This window comes from Coptis chinensis, chromosome 2 (assembly GCF_015680905.1).
Source record: "Coptis chinensis isolate HL-2020 chromosome 2, ASM1568090v1, whole genome shotgun sequence".
Taxonomy (NCBI): Eukaryota; Viridiplantae; Streptophyta; class Magnoliopsida; order Ranunculales; family Ranunculaceae; genus Coptis; species Coptis chinensis.
The window spans coordinates 26,740,321-26,757,445 of NC_141457.1; the positions used below are offsets into that span (position 1 = coordinate 26,740,321).

At 35.0% G+C, this 17,125-nt stretch overlaps 1 long non-coding RNA gene across 1 annotated transcript; it reads right to left on the reverse strand.

The window, feature by feature from the left end:
* Nucleotides 1-15,999: 15,999 nt before the first annotated feature.
* On the reverse strand, nucleotides 16,000-16,766 carry LOC147515572 (uncharacterized). The gene is made up of 3 exons (XR_015213463.1): nucleotides 16,739-16,766; nucleotides 16,378-16,540; nucleotides 16,000-16,246 (listed from the first exon to the last, which is right to left on the reverse strand). It is a non-coding gene; the product is annotated as an uncharacterized LOC147515572 (long non-coding RNA).
* Between the last annotated feature and the right edge of the window lie 359 nt (nucleotides 16,767-17,125).

The window sequence follows — 17,125 nt, forward strand, 5'->3', positions numbered from 1 at the left end:
CTCATTACTCCGAAGATTTAGTGTTGAAGCTCTATAACAATGGAGGTTTTTGGGGGAATGAGTTTTGGATTACGGCAGATGGGTTGGAACATGAACTCACGTTGGAGTTGATATCGACTACGGTGAATATTCTGATCAACTCCGATAGTCCGACACTGCTGATATCGGAGTATCCGAATACAATGGAGTTGATGTTTGACACGGTTCTTGAGGGCAAATACAATGATGGCTCGAGATGCGTGTACCAACATTCTCTTCGACGGAACCAACTGGCAGTCATGCAATGGCTGGCCTACAACGTCATTGGTACATCGAAGACATCTGACGTCAACAAGATGTTCTTGCATTTTCTCTGGATACTTCAGGAGAAGAAGGAAACTTTCTGCATGGTCCATTTCCTTGGCCATGTCCTTACGACTGCTTCTGACAAGTCAGCTCCTCTTGCTGTACTTGTTACACATATTATGATAAATTTAGGGTTCCAGTCCGCTAGTCCATTAATTCAAACAAGGTCTTTCAAAAATTTTGCGATTTTCGAGACTTGTGTCATGGATCACTGGGAACCTATAGCGAGAGATGATATTGAGTGTGATAACGTACCTCTTCCTCCTCCTTCACCACCTAACTATTTTAATGAGGATACCATGCGCCGAATCAGCACTCCCATGGAAGCTTTGAGACACATGAACTCGGGAATGCGTAGCATGTTTGTCCACCAGGATAAGTTTCAGCAGGAATTACGTGAGCGTCAGGGCCATTTCCAGCTTATGATGATGGCTAATCAGCAACAGTTTCAAGAACAGGTGGTTAGGTCTTTGGCAACCATACATGAACAATTATCTTAACCAGGAGTTCGCAATACTCGTCGTCATCGGAACCCTAGTTCATCATAAACTAATCTTGAGAATTCACAGTAGCAGCTTGTTCCTCTTAGTCTAAAAAAATGACTCTATCATTTATTTCCCTTATGCACTGTATTTTTATTTGTCTAGTGATGAAAAACGATATATCGTTTGATTTCTCATAATTTTGTATCTCCATCCGGTTTGAATGAGAAATTATTTATGTTATGTGATTATTGTCATTCCTAAAATGGTAGCTCGTTCCTTGATGCACTGGGCCTACTCTCTAAGCCCAATAGTCAATACCCAACGGACTGATCCAAACGGTCAGATACCCAATGGTCAGATACACAATGGTTAGATTTTCCATTATAAAACCAACTCTCCTCTTCGACCTTCACTCATCCCCTTATCTCACTCTCCTCAAATTCATCTTCACAAATTCTCATTTTCTTCAACATAATGGATCCAATCGAGAGATTGGAAATGAAGCAACGCAAATGGGCTATCACAGTATTTGTGATAACAGTGTTTATCATTGTTTTACTATCGCTCATGCATAACATGCTCAAGAATATCTAGATCTATGTAACCGACATCTCTCTTTCCCTATGTCATTTCGTATATTAGTATGGTGTGTTAAATAATTCTCACACATTTGTATGGTTTACGTATTAAATGGAGAAGTTCCCTATTTTATATTTGTGTGTATTAGTTGTATTTTTAAACTTCTAAAAAAAAAAAAAAAAACCATAACAAAGAAGAAAAATTAATAACTCACCAAAATAATTCAATCTCAACTCATGGTGTTCATAAAAGATCGCACACACTACACGATATGCCTAAAAATCCTCGAGCACGCTGCTGGATTATTCTTTCCATCTTACATTATTAAGGTATGATCAACAATTCAGAAATTACCTGTAGGTCTAACAACACTTTGAAACCTTCATCCGTATTTCCTAACAATGAAACATCTCATTAATTGTTTTTGGAAATCTGACATGAAAAGACTTACTATGGATACCCATATTTGCTGTTCATAAAAGTATGTGTCACAGCAACACATGAGTCACTTGTGTTTTCACATATTAATTTCGGATTTAACTACACTTGGAATCCTGATTGGTACAGACTCATAGATTGGCTATAAATCTCTTCTTTTCAGCCATTCTCATTTCAAGCATTCTTCACTATCCTTCCCTCCGTAATACTTCCAAATAGATTACCCAAGAAAAATAGTGCCTGAGAAAAACTACCTGAAAATGTGTGTGTGATGGCCGGTTTTCTCCTTATTTTGACACAGAAATTGTACGTCGAGGATGGATGCCTCTTCTATATCATTCAGCAGCTGGTTATTCTCGAGAATTGGTTTTGATGTTCTACCAATTTAGCGGTCCTGAAAATGGAAAATTCTACTTTAATACCTATGGACAACGATTTGAATTGACCAGGGAAATTATCTCCGACATACTTCAAATTCCAATGAATACACAAGAGTTCCTTTTTCCAAAGTCAACATTTGATTCCGTCAAAACTTTACTATGAGCTACCGTATCTCGTGGCGAAGTCAAAAATAGACATCACATTGTTCTTCAATGCTCTTTGAAATAGAATCAACGAGTTGTGCTCCACTAGTTGGGACATAATGTGGTAGGTACATCACACCAATTAGAAGTCACAAAGCCTCAACTTCACCTACTTTGGATTTTGCAGACTCAAAGGGATGATTTTTGTCTAATCCAACACCTCTGGAACGCGATCACCAGGAAAATGAGAAGGTTAGCACCTCTACCTACTTTAGTCACGAAAATTATGATGCGTTGGGGTTATCCGGTAATTTCTCCAGAGACACCCTTTCAAAGAGCAAATATTAGTGCACTCCACACAGATTATTCTGTTGGTTATTGGACTCCTGATACTCTGACAGATGAACAGAACGACCTAAGCTCAAACTATGAACATTTCTTTGATGAACATGCCATGCTAAACATTTTTAATCCCATGGAAGACATTCAATTTCTTCATCAAGGCATGCGGGAATAATAAGTGCTCAAAAGGTGCAATTTAACACTCGATTATGCCTCTTGTTTAGCCATCTTAGTGGACTAATAGTGTTTGTAAGTTATGTTTTATGATTCTACAGGTGAAAGAGAGAGTTTTGTGGAATATTAGATAAAAGGGGGTAAAACGGAGTAATTCGGAGCATTAAGGATCACATGGGAAGCCCGTGGACAATTATGGAGAAGGCCAAGGAATTGAAACTATTAAAGATGCGACTTGGACCTATTTTAAAGCCTATTTGGAAGCCCAAGGCCAAAGGATTCATTGCTTGGACCAAATCCCGCAAAAGAGGATAGAAGGATAGAGCAGAAGAGACAAAATAGACTTCCTCGTCTGGGACACATGGATCGCACGTCCAGACGCATTGCTCGCATCTGAGATGCATGGATCGTGCGTCCAGAAGCATGAAACGACACTGTAGCCAATTCCTTCTCAGTTTTGGAGACGAAGTTGGACTCTGAAAGAAGTCTATTTATATTAGGAAACAAATTATGGTTTGGAATGCTTCTAGAACTCATTGTAACCCCTATAAATAGAGGACCTAAGTGCCTCATGTAATTTGCCAATTCACTTATATTCTTGTCTCCAGAACTTGAGGCAGAGAGAGATTAATAATAAAAAATTTTGTTTTAACTAGCTGAGTCTTAATAAATTAGTCTTTTATAGTCTTATGTTCTTCGACTCTTCTTCTTCTCGTTCTTCGTGTTCTTCCTTCTTTATGGAAGGCTAATCTTCTCCTTCAAGGGAGGAGATAAAGCCGGTGCTTAGGGTTTGATGATTTTTATGGTTCATGGTGTTCTCCAATCAGGTTAGTTCTTTATGTTTTTAGTTATTAGTTCCATTGCCCATACCAGGGGATGGAAGTATAGATTAAGGTTTTTATTTATTGCAATTGAATATCATGCTAGTTTAGGGTTTTATTTATTGCAATTGAATATTTGCTAGTGACATACTTTTATTTATTGCAATTGAATATAATGCTAGCATATGGTTTTATTTATTGTAATTGAATGTTATACTATTATTCTCTACTTTTCTTCTAGTTGTGTAGTGTTTTAAAGTAAGGGAAGTATTCCTTGTGTTTGCCTTAGATGGTGATTTATTGAATAGCTGTCCAAGTTCACATAAAAGGAAAGAAGATACTAGTAACATGAATATAGGAACAACCTTAAGTAGAGTTATTCGTTAATGATGTTTCGTCCAAGAGGGCATCGGCACTCGCTTGATTGCCTAATTGTAGTCTACTTATGAGAACAACCATGAAGCAGAAGGTCATAGATCAAAAGTATTGGTGGATTCTAATCTCTTGAATTCCATCTCTTATAAATTCTCAATAGTTTAGTTTAATTTAGTTTAGCATTAGAATCTACAATATCTATAATAATAGTTTTTAATCCCTCAACCCCCTTTCCAGTCCTGTCCTTCATATAAACATACACTTAAAAGCGGAACGATACCCTACTCATCCTTTACTTATTGAGGGATAATTAGGTTTTGATACGCTTCTATTTTGTTCAACGACCATCATCCATCTACTTCATCCATATATTATCTCATAAACGCAAAAAGAAGCTTGTCAGGGAACTACACGCTCGTTAGGAAATAATCATTAAAACTCTTAAGGATTTCCAAGAACGGCAAGCAATGCATGATGTTAAATAGGAGGAAATCTTGGAAAATCATTCTCAGTCCTTGCAAAATCATGCTCTCCTAATGGAGAATCAAACTACACTCTCTGCCAGCAAGGGGACATTCAGATGTAGCTCAGACAACAAATTGAAGAACTAAACAGTGTGGTGCATGATATGTATCTCCAGAATCATCATAATAATCCATGATTTTATAATTGAATAAAAATAAAATAATAATACTAAGTCAATAAATAAATAATTGAATATATCATTACGTTTTTCGTCATATTATGAATTTTGTTGTTATCTTTGTGTTTCTTTTGTAAGAAATGCCTACTAGAATTGTCATAATTCACGTTGTGACAAGAACAATTTTAACATGTGATTTTCAATGTCATTACAGGAGAGTCTATTTTCTTCCATACTTATTTATCCATCTAGTTTGCCTTTATCCTTACCCATTTCTTTACTTCATCCAACATGGCATCTTCATCAAACATTGCATCTTCATCAAACATGACACCTCCGAAACTCATTCCTGAGCAATCCTTTCAGTCTATGATGGATTCCAATACTTATGGTCATATCTTTCGTGACTACATCACTAACATTGGGTGGTCTTCCCTAGTTCTTTAACCTGACCAAACTTATTCACCAAGTTTGGCTGTATACTTTTATGCTAATATGGAAGACACACTAGTATTCAACCATGTGCATGGCATTTTTTTAGACGGGTTCACAATCATAGTTGGTGGCACACGTCATATTTTTTCTAAACAATAGCTTGCCCTAACTTTGGACCTTCCCTATCACGATCCAGCAGAAACATGGTATTACAACTTCCATAATTCTCACATGTCCTTTCATTGGCCAGCTTTTCGCGCAGCATACAGTGATGGTCTTAAAATTAAACAAGTAGGAACTGGACCGATGCAATGGCGAGCCATCACCATTCCCTTAGCAAGCATGACCATGAACATGGGGACTGCGATGTTGTTTATACTCCTGAACATCATAGGAGATTGGCATTTTTCTATGGCCAATGAGGCTGCCTATGTAGTATTCAATGCACTTGCTCAGCGTCATTCACTATTTGATATTTCAGGTCATGTCATCTCCAATCTGAAGCAAGCTCGCACTGTTCAGGATCAGTATATACTACTACCAGTAACTGATTGCCGAATTATGAGGACACATTTCCCACAGTTTTCAGCAATATTTCATGACTGGGTCAAGGTTGATTCTATGTGCCCGACAAACAAAATAATCTGCTCATTGAGGTTTAGGCAATGGAGACGTCCCACTCGGTACCTGAGGCATGTTCATTGTTACATGAATGACAAAAAATTGTTGGCACATTTGAACAACTTTGGAGAACAACGATGGGCAGAAATTTGGCAGCAAATTATCCTTTGGCGTGATACTAAGGAAATGCATTTCATTTAAGAAGACGCCAGACCAGCAAGTCCTACTGGATGGTGACTTTGTAGGACATTGTACAAATATCTAGCTATAAATAGTTATGTTTCGTGTGCTATTGTTTTTTGTTGTTTCTTTCTGATTAATATATTATGTTTTCCAACCTTTCTATTCTAGCAATCCAGCCCTAATTTTGCTCACGGTTCTCAGGTACTTTCTTTCTTTATCCATTGATACTTCGAGGACTAAGCATCATTTAGTTTGGGGGTGCTTTAAACCTATAGCAAAAATTAGGTAACTTGTAGGTTGTATATAGTTTTTATTTTCTTGTTAATAAATGTACTTAATGACAAAGTCTTGTTCCCTTTTCAATGATGAAAATTGTCTAGAAGTCTCACATTAGCATTCGAATTAGGATTCGTTTTTAAGAAACTTAAGATAATACGTACGCAATAGTTTTTACATCTTTTCATGAGTATTCATGCACTGAGTATCATTGATTGTACATAGCAGTAAGTTTATGGAACCCACGGTTAGTTACTTAAACGATCAATCCTGTGAGAATCTAACCAAAAAGCCTCGATATGTGTGATATGTGAGTAATGACATATAGGAGTAGTTTTTCTGAATAGAAAAAATCATGCGTCTACTTACTTGATCACCATCCAAACCCTAGGTGAGAATTTAGGTCATCTTTGGATCGACATAGCCAAAAATTCATACCTGTTAAAATTTTTACCGCTAGTCAATCTACTGAATCATTCATCAAACCTTTCATTTTCACAAAAAATCCCTTACCCGTCTAGTAACCCTAAATAAATTAAACCTACCCAAGTGAGGAGTATGAGAAATAGAATGAAATGTAGAAAAATAAAGAGAAAGACTTGTCCCAAATAAAATTCAGTTATTTGCTTCAGAAAAAGAAAAAAAAAAATCATCATTAGTATCCAGAGGTTTAAGAGCAAGGTTGGGAAACTCAGTTAGAAGCAGGAAAGAAAACAAGGATTTCTCTAGTATAAATATCTTGAAGACCTTATTCTCTCATACTCGTCAATTTTGATTATCCATTTCCATTTTCTTCTACACCATCACCTAAGCCCCATAATACCTAATGAAGACCTCTAGCTCAATTAGGAGTAGGAAGGTGTGATAATAAGTAGTAGACGTGATTGATCGACCTCGGCTCCTCTGACTGTCATTGAGTACGTGAGGAAATGTGTGCCCACTGCACACTGGAGTTAGCAAAACCTAAGTGGAAAAATTATGAGCGAATTTGTGTTTCGACACATACCTGTGAGAACCCATTTAGGTACGCTCTCCAAAGGATCCAGAAACGGCCATATTTGTACATTTCAATGAAGAGTTCACTGTATGCATGATCACATGTAGATGTTTTAATTATTGAATGCATATTAACTTAAGTTTCAAAGAAATTAATCCTCGTTCCCTGCTAAGGAGATGTATGGATATCTGAGATTAATTTAGGAAACGAGTTTTTGTCACTGAGTCGTTGTAGTATAAATGAAGTTTGTGAGTATCTTCTCTAGAAACTCTCACGAGGCTATAACTCGTCCACTAGGGAATTCCTAGTGGTTTAAGGCCTTGCTGCATATGGTCAATGCAACCGCACTCAGCGAAACGAGAATTAGTTAGGACTACACATTTTTGGCCACTTATCTGTTTTAATGTCTCTTCTTTGCTTGAGGACAAGCAAAGTGCTGTTTGGGGGTAGTGTGATAAGCACCCAAAACTGTAATATTAAACCTCATTGAGATATATAAATTTAGTTAATTATGTGTTTAATAATCATAAAATAAGTATATTTTCGTACTTTTGCAGGTCTTCGCAGTAAACATGAAAATATTGGTTAAACCTGCGTTAAAGCACGGGGAACGATGTATATATAAATTCTTCCAAATTAGCCATGTGAAGCTAAACAAAGATGGATCAAAGCCGGGGGCTCAAACATGACAGAATCGAGTCAGAACGAGACTATGTAAAGGAAAGCGTAAACTTTCGGAGCTCATATCTCGTTAACTTGGACTCCGATTTTAGCAAATAAGTTGCCCAGATGATCAGCACGACTAGCTCTATCGTAGGCCAGAAATTGCAGAAATCAAAGTCCGGACCCACCAATGGACATAGCACATAGACCCACCTTTCAGGCCCACAAGAAGAGATGAGTCATCAATCATGGAGCATGTCAAGGCAGAAGTGCCAAATTATTGGTGCAAAGTGGACACCTTGCATGTAATTAATAATATTAGGTGTTAATAGTGAAAAAAAACAAGGTGTCACTTTGTTTTAATGTGGTGGATAAAAGTGAATTAAATGTGTGTGTGTGTGTGTTTTCACATGGGATGAGGGGGAGAATTCTAAAGGGAAGGAAAAAAAAACAAAACAAGGGGGGATGCACTCCATTTACTCCCTTGACTTCTTTTCCTTTATCATGGATTATTTTTTTAGTTCCTTAGAAAGTTTTTAGTTTAGTTTTAGTTTTGAGTTTTTATGAAAAAGCTTGTAATAGTTTTAATGGTAGAAACCTTTGTGTTCTTGTTCTAAATAAAATCTAAACTTCTTAATGCAAGTGAGTTCTTCTATTATTCTTCTTTTTTTTTTTTTCTCTTTCTCATTTTACATTTCTATTTTGTATCTTTCATTTTTATCCCTAGGATCATGAGCTAAAACCTTCCCTTTGTGGAGGGGTTAATGATCCTCATGTGAGGGATAACCTTTGTGATGTGATTTTAGTAAATTGTTTAGGAAGAACAACTAGACCTACATCCTATCCCAAAATGGTAGTTGGTGTAGAGTCTAGTTAGGAATCATGGTGATGATCTTAGAGATAAGTCATTGCTTTGGTTCTACATGCTAGCAATATGATCTTAGAGATGAGTCATAGTGTTAGGGATCTAGTTAATCTTTATTAGGACTTGTCTATGAGTTCTAGGAAGGTTATGATGCAAGAACCTAAAATCATACAAGAGAGGTTATCTTCACATGAGGAGAACTAACTCTCCACATCTATGTAGAAGTAAATTTTTATCTTTGTTTTAGTTGCATGTTTACGTAACTTAAAGTTTTCATTTTTTGCATTAAAAGAAACCAAGTAGTTAGTATCAATTCAACCATAGCTTAAACTTACTCACTAGTTTCCTAAAAGAGCAAAAACAAATTGTAAGTTGTCTTAGACTTAGGATGGTTCGAAATCCCTACTCAAAACTATGCACACGAATATTGTGAGTAAGGAAATATCTTTGTATTCGCACTTTGTCAAATTAGAGAATCAAATCTCTAACATACGCAAAAGGTGAACATCACGTCCTTCTTCACATGCTTAAATGTTTGCCTATTATAAGGGTGATGTCAATTTTGTCTTTGCCCTTGACGTGGTTGACTAGAAATAAGATGCAAGCTAGCTTGTTTAGGGGCATTCTCATTCTCTATAAGGATCTTTTCATGGGATTCATTATCCAGATGTTCGTATTTTAATGCCAAATCTAACACGCGATCGAATTTTTTTGAATAAAAGGGTATCAAATAACTCGATAGATATAGCTCTAGTCCATGGATGAACTTATGGTTCTTCTTTACTTGGGTATCCACTAGATAAGGAGCATACCTCGGTAGTTCATTAAACTTAGTCACATACTCCGTAACAGTTTTCCCTCCTTGGGTCAGATTACAGAATTGCTCAATTAATTGCTCCTTAACAGCATTATGAACAAACCTTCTCTCAAATCTTACCTGGAAATCCTCCCAAGTCATAGTTCCTACATCCACACTATCCTTGATAGACCCCCACCAAAATAAAGCTGACCCCTCCAACTAGTGAGAAACCAACTCCTGTTTCTGCACCTCAGTGAGTTGCATCTTAGCAAACACGGACTCACACATAGTGACCCATTTCTCAGCATCAATGGCCCCTTTCTCTCCATTGAACTTCTGCCCTCCTAAAGTTGCAAAATCCTTGTTTCCCTTAGCAAAAGGATCCCCTAGTTTAGCATGTAGACCAATATGAACAGTTTGCACTAATTGAGTTAATATTGCTCCCAAATCAACGAATATCATATTACCTCCCGTACCAGTAATGTCATTGTCATCTCGAGCCATCACCTTAAAACAAGATAGACATCTATAAGAACTCCAAACATCTTAAACTCAAACACACCCAATCACCACATTCCGAGGATCACTAGACCTTCCAAATCTAGGCTACCCTAGGCTCCGATACCAAACTGTCACACACCAAATTTCCAAACAATAAAAAAACACTGATATTCAATAATCTAGAAACCCATGATGAAACAAAAACCTAATACCCTGTAGGTTATCAAACACGATATAAAAAAAAAACGAAATCAAATGAAACCAAAAGGAACAACTTTTCATTCACAAATAAAAATATTACAATCATTTCAACTTGGAAGACAAGTTAGTTCCGTTTTCTCAAAACGGCATGTAGTTTCTTCCCATGTAAGATTTCAATCCCAATATACATTTCCAAGAAACTTATATAACAGTACTCATCATTCCCATTTTCCAAATTAACTCACAATATAAATACCACTTTTCTTCCACTTATTAAATGCACATATGATAACTTATTTTAATATGAGCTTGATACACTTTACTTTTACATGCCAGCACGTCGTCTTAGGGTAGGATATTTACGTCAATGCATACAAGATTAACGGATCCTACCTTCCTACAAAAACAGAGTTAAACATCACAATAAAAAGATTTATCTCAACCAGACAAATTTCCATTCATAATCAAAACATCATTTAATACATGGAATCCTAATTGATACCACACGGTTTGTCCTGCATATTAGGGAATACTACTTATCCTTATACTAACAGGTCATTCATGACACATTTCATGAATACCTTGAGTCATTCCCGCCACATTCAAGGAATACCATCATAACACCAACAAGTCATTCATGACACATTCAATGAATACCTTTTTTTTTTAAAAATAACCACTATCACGTTAATACTAACATTGTACACATATAGTTATCACTAAAACTAATATATAATATATAATATGGTGGCTGCACCTTTACATAAAGCTGCCTACATATCCAATCTTTCAAGATTAGAATCAAGTCTTACGTAGCTCTTAACTAATAAATATCAATATCCTTGTATGTACCTTTAAAGAAAACAACAATTTATACTATATAGAATAACACACAATAAGTTTCAAATACTCCCACAATTATATACGTAAAGTTTCATACCCAGAGATACACTATGAACCTTAAAATCCAAAAACTAAAAAATGGATATTTCTCTACTTTTGATTCTCCAAAAACGATCTTATAAACCATGTCAGTTCCAAATAAAACCACAGTCTAAAAGTAGGCTACAAATACTATATAAAACCCTTAAGTTAAACACCTAACAGTTTCCATTACAACTTAACAAATATAAATAGGCTTGTCTTTCTATACTGCATCGACAGATAACCAACCGTTGGATCTGTCTACCATTCAAATATGTCACACCACTATGTATGATAACCTTATAGATTAAATTTCAAGTCAATCCGGTAATGGATAAAACTCCATCTAAGCAAAATAGTACGACTGCACACTGCAGTGTTCTACTGTAGTTTCAACTACAACCAGTCTGGCTAATGAAAGCCTCGATAGATATCCGACCGGTGGATCTGTCTTATATTCCAATATGTTATTATACTACGAGTTATATATCTACAGATTTAGTTTGAGGAAACTCCATGACTGGGTCATCCTTCATCTACGCCTAAACGTATGACTGCGCATTGCAGTTTTCTGGCGTAGTTTATACTTTGACTGGTCACGCTTATGCATGCCTCGACAGAAATCCAACCGTTGGATCTGTCTATAATTTGAATATATCAAACTAAATAGTCTTATACAACTTCAGATTAAATTTTCGAACCATCTAATAATGGATCGACCTCCATCTAATACGAAACTTTTGACTGCGTAGTGCAATTTTCTATTTACCCTTTTACTGTTCACCTTCTTCTCTAATGATTCTCCACAACTGATAATGGCTTTCTAGTCACAGATTTTCATATCAAAACAGTTACACATGATTTAAAACATCTACCATCACCAAATCATCAAACAGTGCCAGCTTAACCCTTAGGCGAGTTAGGCGGCCGCCTAAGGCTTCAAATTTGGAAGGCCTCATATTTCCTAATTTATCAACATATTTGTTTATTATTACCTAATTTTATAAAGAAAAAAACACCAAAAAAGGATATGATAGTCAATTTGTTTACAAATGGGTTTTCTATCCACGCACTAAATTTCAGAGTGAATTAATGTGGAGTGTATACAATCCAATAGTCCACCGCACAAATAACATCTTGATGTATTAATATGAAAATAATGGCTACAAGCGCGTAGTAATTTCAGTTTTTGTAGGAGTGTGCTTATTTAATCAAATTGTTTCATTGGAAGAATAAAAACAAATAGGAAATCCCACATTTAGTGAAAGAATCTCCACCTTGTATGCATTTTCTTTTTCTCTCTCTTAATTAAACTGTATTAATTAAAGAAATTGTCATTACACTTCTCTCATTAAATCTTTCTCTCTCACTTGTTCTATTTCACCAATTTCAAGTTTAACCATTTGTCAATTTCACTTTTGAATTCTAAACGGTTAATCATCAATTCATCATCTAATACTCACAGTTTTTGTGAAATTTGATTTTTTTTTTATTTTATTTCAATATGAATCTATTATTTTATTTATTTATAGTTTTGATGTTTATTTGGTTATGTTCTTGTCGTTTTTTCATTCGATTTTAGTCATGATACTAGATTTTCGCTTTTAATTTATAATAAAATTGTGAATATATAGTGAATTTTTTTGGTGATTATAGATGGCCTAGGAAATAAAGGCCTCGCAAATAAAGGCCTCGCTTAAGGCCACATTTTGGCTTGAGCAGGCCCTGTCATCAAAAGAAAGCATATTAACTTAATATAATAACTTAGTATATAAACCTACGCATGAATCGTCGTAATTCAAATCTCTTTAACATTTAGTCTCTACTTATCATCATATGAACAGCACAAAAGCACAACATATCATGTTTCTACTAAGAACATAAATTCTAACTCACCTTTTTAAAGCAAGAACGAAGACAACCGAAAATAGAGGTAGTTACGGCGAGCCAACATGTTATTTTTTTCTCCTCTTCTTATTCTTCTTCTCTTTTTAATCATTTCTTTTTCTTTTTGACAATATGGTTTTTCTCCCTCTCTTTTTAGAAACGTGGGAGAGAAAGGAGAGAGAGATACGTGTGTTTCCTCTTCTCCATGATTTTCTCATATTTCTATTAATCTTTATCCTTTTTTTAAAAAAAAATATTACTATTATAACCCTATTAATAATACTTATTATTTTTTTATAGCAAAAATAAAATATGGGATGTTATAACTATAAATAATAAGGAGAAGCAAAATGAGAATAAGAAGAATGGAAAAAAGAATAGTAAGAATAAGAAAAAAATTATATTACCTAATGGGGTTGATGGTTGGTAGGATATCAAACTGAGAAAAAACAAACTTTTCAGGAGCTGTTGAAGAGGTCGGGAGATGGAGAGAGACCTAAAAAATACCAGTGTGATCTATACTTATTTGCGCCATACTGGGTTTTTTTTATGTTGTGATTGTAATTAAGTTGACATTTATTATTATTTTATTTTACTTTTATTTATTTATTTTTAATTTCTTTAAGTTCACGAAATGTGAGATGTATCTCATTAGGTGGTTTATTTTGATAATAAGGTATAAAAACCAATTATATATGCAAATGATCGATGTATCTCAGGTTGTCTATGCTGGTTTTGTGAAGTTTTGACTCACTTGATATTTGCGTGAATTTACTCACTCTTGAAGATTGAAATGTGAAATGCACATTTATTGTCACATATAGAAAAACATATTCTAACATGATAGAAAGTGACGTGTATTCACTTGTATTCCTTTCTTTTTTTATATCAATAGTGATTAGTTAACTCAACTTTTTTAAATAGTCAATTTTGTTATTAACTTTAGGACTTGGATTTTTTTATAAGAAAAAAGAGAGTGGTGGGGCAGTAAACAAAATTCAAAATATAAAGGTAATAGGATACACAATTCTTGTGGGGTTGCCCAGCTACGACAAAATTTCAAATACCTTGTAATGAGAAAGGTTGTATTATTATTTTTTTGGCATCTTCTCCTTAATTATTTGGTAGAGCGTATGAGTATGAGAATAAGAAAATAAAATTTTGGGATGGTACTCGAAAAATTGGGTGGAATGATTTATTTTGGGAGAGGAGACTTGAGAAAATTTTCGGGATGACATTAAAAAAAGGGATGGCGTTAGTTTTTTGGGAGTGAGAGACTTGTTAAAAGTGGTGGGTCTGTTATGAATTTTATTTATTGGGTTTTAATAAAGAAAATGTTGATTTGAAGGTTGAAGACTTGAAAATTTGAGAAAGCTAAAATGACATCATTAAAAGGCGTGCCCATAAAAAGTTAAACATATATGTTTCTGTACTTGTATGCATCTATATTTAACAATCATGCATGCTCTACCGGGAGTTTCATTAGTTGACAATTTGCATGAATGAATAAGGAAAGCATAATGGCAGAATGGCTACAACATTTCAACATTAGGGACCACCTTAATTAAAAAAGAGAATGTGTGATTTAAAAAACTGATATTGTTCACTTCCGTTTCGGATCCACTAATTTGCAGATATAGAGGAGGAGATTTAACAGGTGAATGTGGATAGTTATATTTAAATACGGAAATAATAATAAAAAAATAGTCGAAATGCAAATTTTAGATGATAGAACTGATGTTGTTCGAGGTAATATAGTTGTGGATGTTGGTGTTGCTACCATTACATTCAGTGTAAATCAAAGGCATCATGGTAATGGAGTAAACTATTGTAGAGGTTACCATAGAAATGTGTCAAAGGTTGACAGTAATTGCTGCAATATTAAATAAATCATAGTGAAAAACAACATTAATTAATACACCTAATGAGAAAAAAAAATACTTTATAATTTCGATCCCAAAACTTATATACATACTAAATTCCAAATGAAATAGTACACTAAGATGACTTGAGCTAATTTCTTAAGTCATATATGTACATAACTGATTTGAGTCAGAATTAGATGATAAAGGGCCAAGTTGTCGACGACGGGGGTCGAAAAAAAATATCAACATATCCCAACAATTGGTTTGACCATGTGAAATATGTCTGTGAAAAAAAAAAAGCTTGTGATATGATAGCAAATATGATTTCCCCCCGGCTTCCAACTTGGATCATCTTCTTTGCAATGGCAGCCAATAAGTCTCATTACTACTAGAAACTTTTCATCTTGTTATTTTATGGTAATTAAAATCTCGTTTGCTCTATTTTGAATTTCAGATCACTAAATAGTACTCCTATGAGTACGTCTGAGACAAACTTACATTCTCAAAAAGACATGGACTGTGATGAAAACCATAAAGGCCCGCATCGCAGCAAGTCATGGCGGTCAATCGTTCTACCATAATTGAACGACCCAATCGATGTACATTAGCTCAACATGCATAAAGAAAGGGAAAGAACTTTACGATTGTAGTCAGCTTCTCCAGTGGGAAGTGTTATGTCATCATCTACTACAAACACCTAGGAACTTCATAAAAGTCGGGGAAAATCAGAATACACCACCTCCTATATAGGGCCAAAATTAACATAAAGAGAAGACAAAAAAGTGGATATTAATTAGTAAATGCAAAATCGTGCCTCCATTGCCATTAAGGACGTTTTACTCCTTTGTTTTTCTCTTTCTCTATCATCAGCCAATCAAATTGCATATATTCTGCAAAACGTAGATAATAAATGTGTATTATACCAAGTGAACTACTATGCTCTACCAAGGTTCGAAACACTATATCAACTAGCAAAATGCACGTGCTCTGCACATGAACAATACACAAAACTTATTGAAGAGAATGTTAACATAGTTATTAAGAAGAGAGTTAAGATGCTCCATATTTAACCATAGTGTTTTCTGCGAAATTTTCATAGCTTGTGTCCTTTTGCGCCTCACAGTCACTTATATAATCGACCTTAAGTTATTGGGCTTGTATAAGTGCGCCTCAACAAAGAATTTAACCATAGCAGTTTAGTACTTTATAACAGACTAAATTTTCATATTTAACCAATGTCTTGGGCTAGTTTTTCAGTTGGCCTTGCTTGAAGCTCTTTCTTGATCTCTTGAATAGAAGTTTCCTGCAAATTAACAAATAAATAGCATCTGAAAACTGCATGTGAATTAACATAAGTAATTCGACTTCGTCCTTTCCTCATTCAAATTGCTAAATTCTTTGTTGAATCATGTCTCATTGAAATAAAATAAATACCTTTTGACTAATTAATGCATTCAACTTCTTCATCTCATTCATGTGTTCCTCCCATTCATTTGACAAAGTGGTTTCCATATTGTGAAGTTCCATATTCAAGTCGGAGATTATTTTCTCTTTCGCACTCAATGAATTCTCCAGGATAGTAGTTAAATCCATATTACTGATGCAAAAAAGAGTAACATCAAGCTGAGGAACATAATACGAAGAAGAAAAGCATGATAACACTCAAAACCGCCTTTTATTAGCTACCGTCAATGTTAATCTTACATTCAATGCAATTTATCACCACCGGGGTCTACCAAACTAAAATGTAAGGATGATTGAATTCATATGTAGAATTTGACTTATGAAACCTCACCTTTTGTTTCCATTTTCTTCATTTGTCGCTCTCTAATTGAGCTTAAAAAGTCCCCCGCAGGGAAGTCCAAAGCAAAATAAGGTGTTTTCACAAGATCATGTAATAATTTAATAAGGTGTTTCTTTTTTCCATTAATGTTGATCCCAAAAGGACATCATGTGGATTCCTTTTCTTCAAGTGAAATGAAGAGACGATTATCAATAGATGCAATAGACTGTTTACAATGAACAATCTACAGTCTTGAAGAATAGCAGAAAACGGATGGAAGATGCACATATATGTCTAAACTAAAGGTTCATGATCACGGACATTTGAAATGATACCATTTATCATAATTTTCACCTTCTCCCTTTCAAGACTAAGTAGTCGTGACTGAGCCCGTTGAAC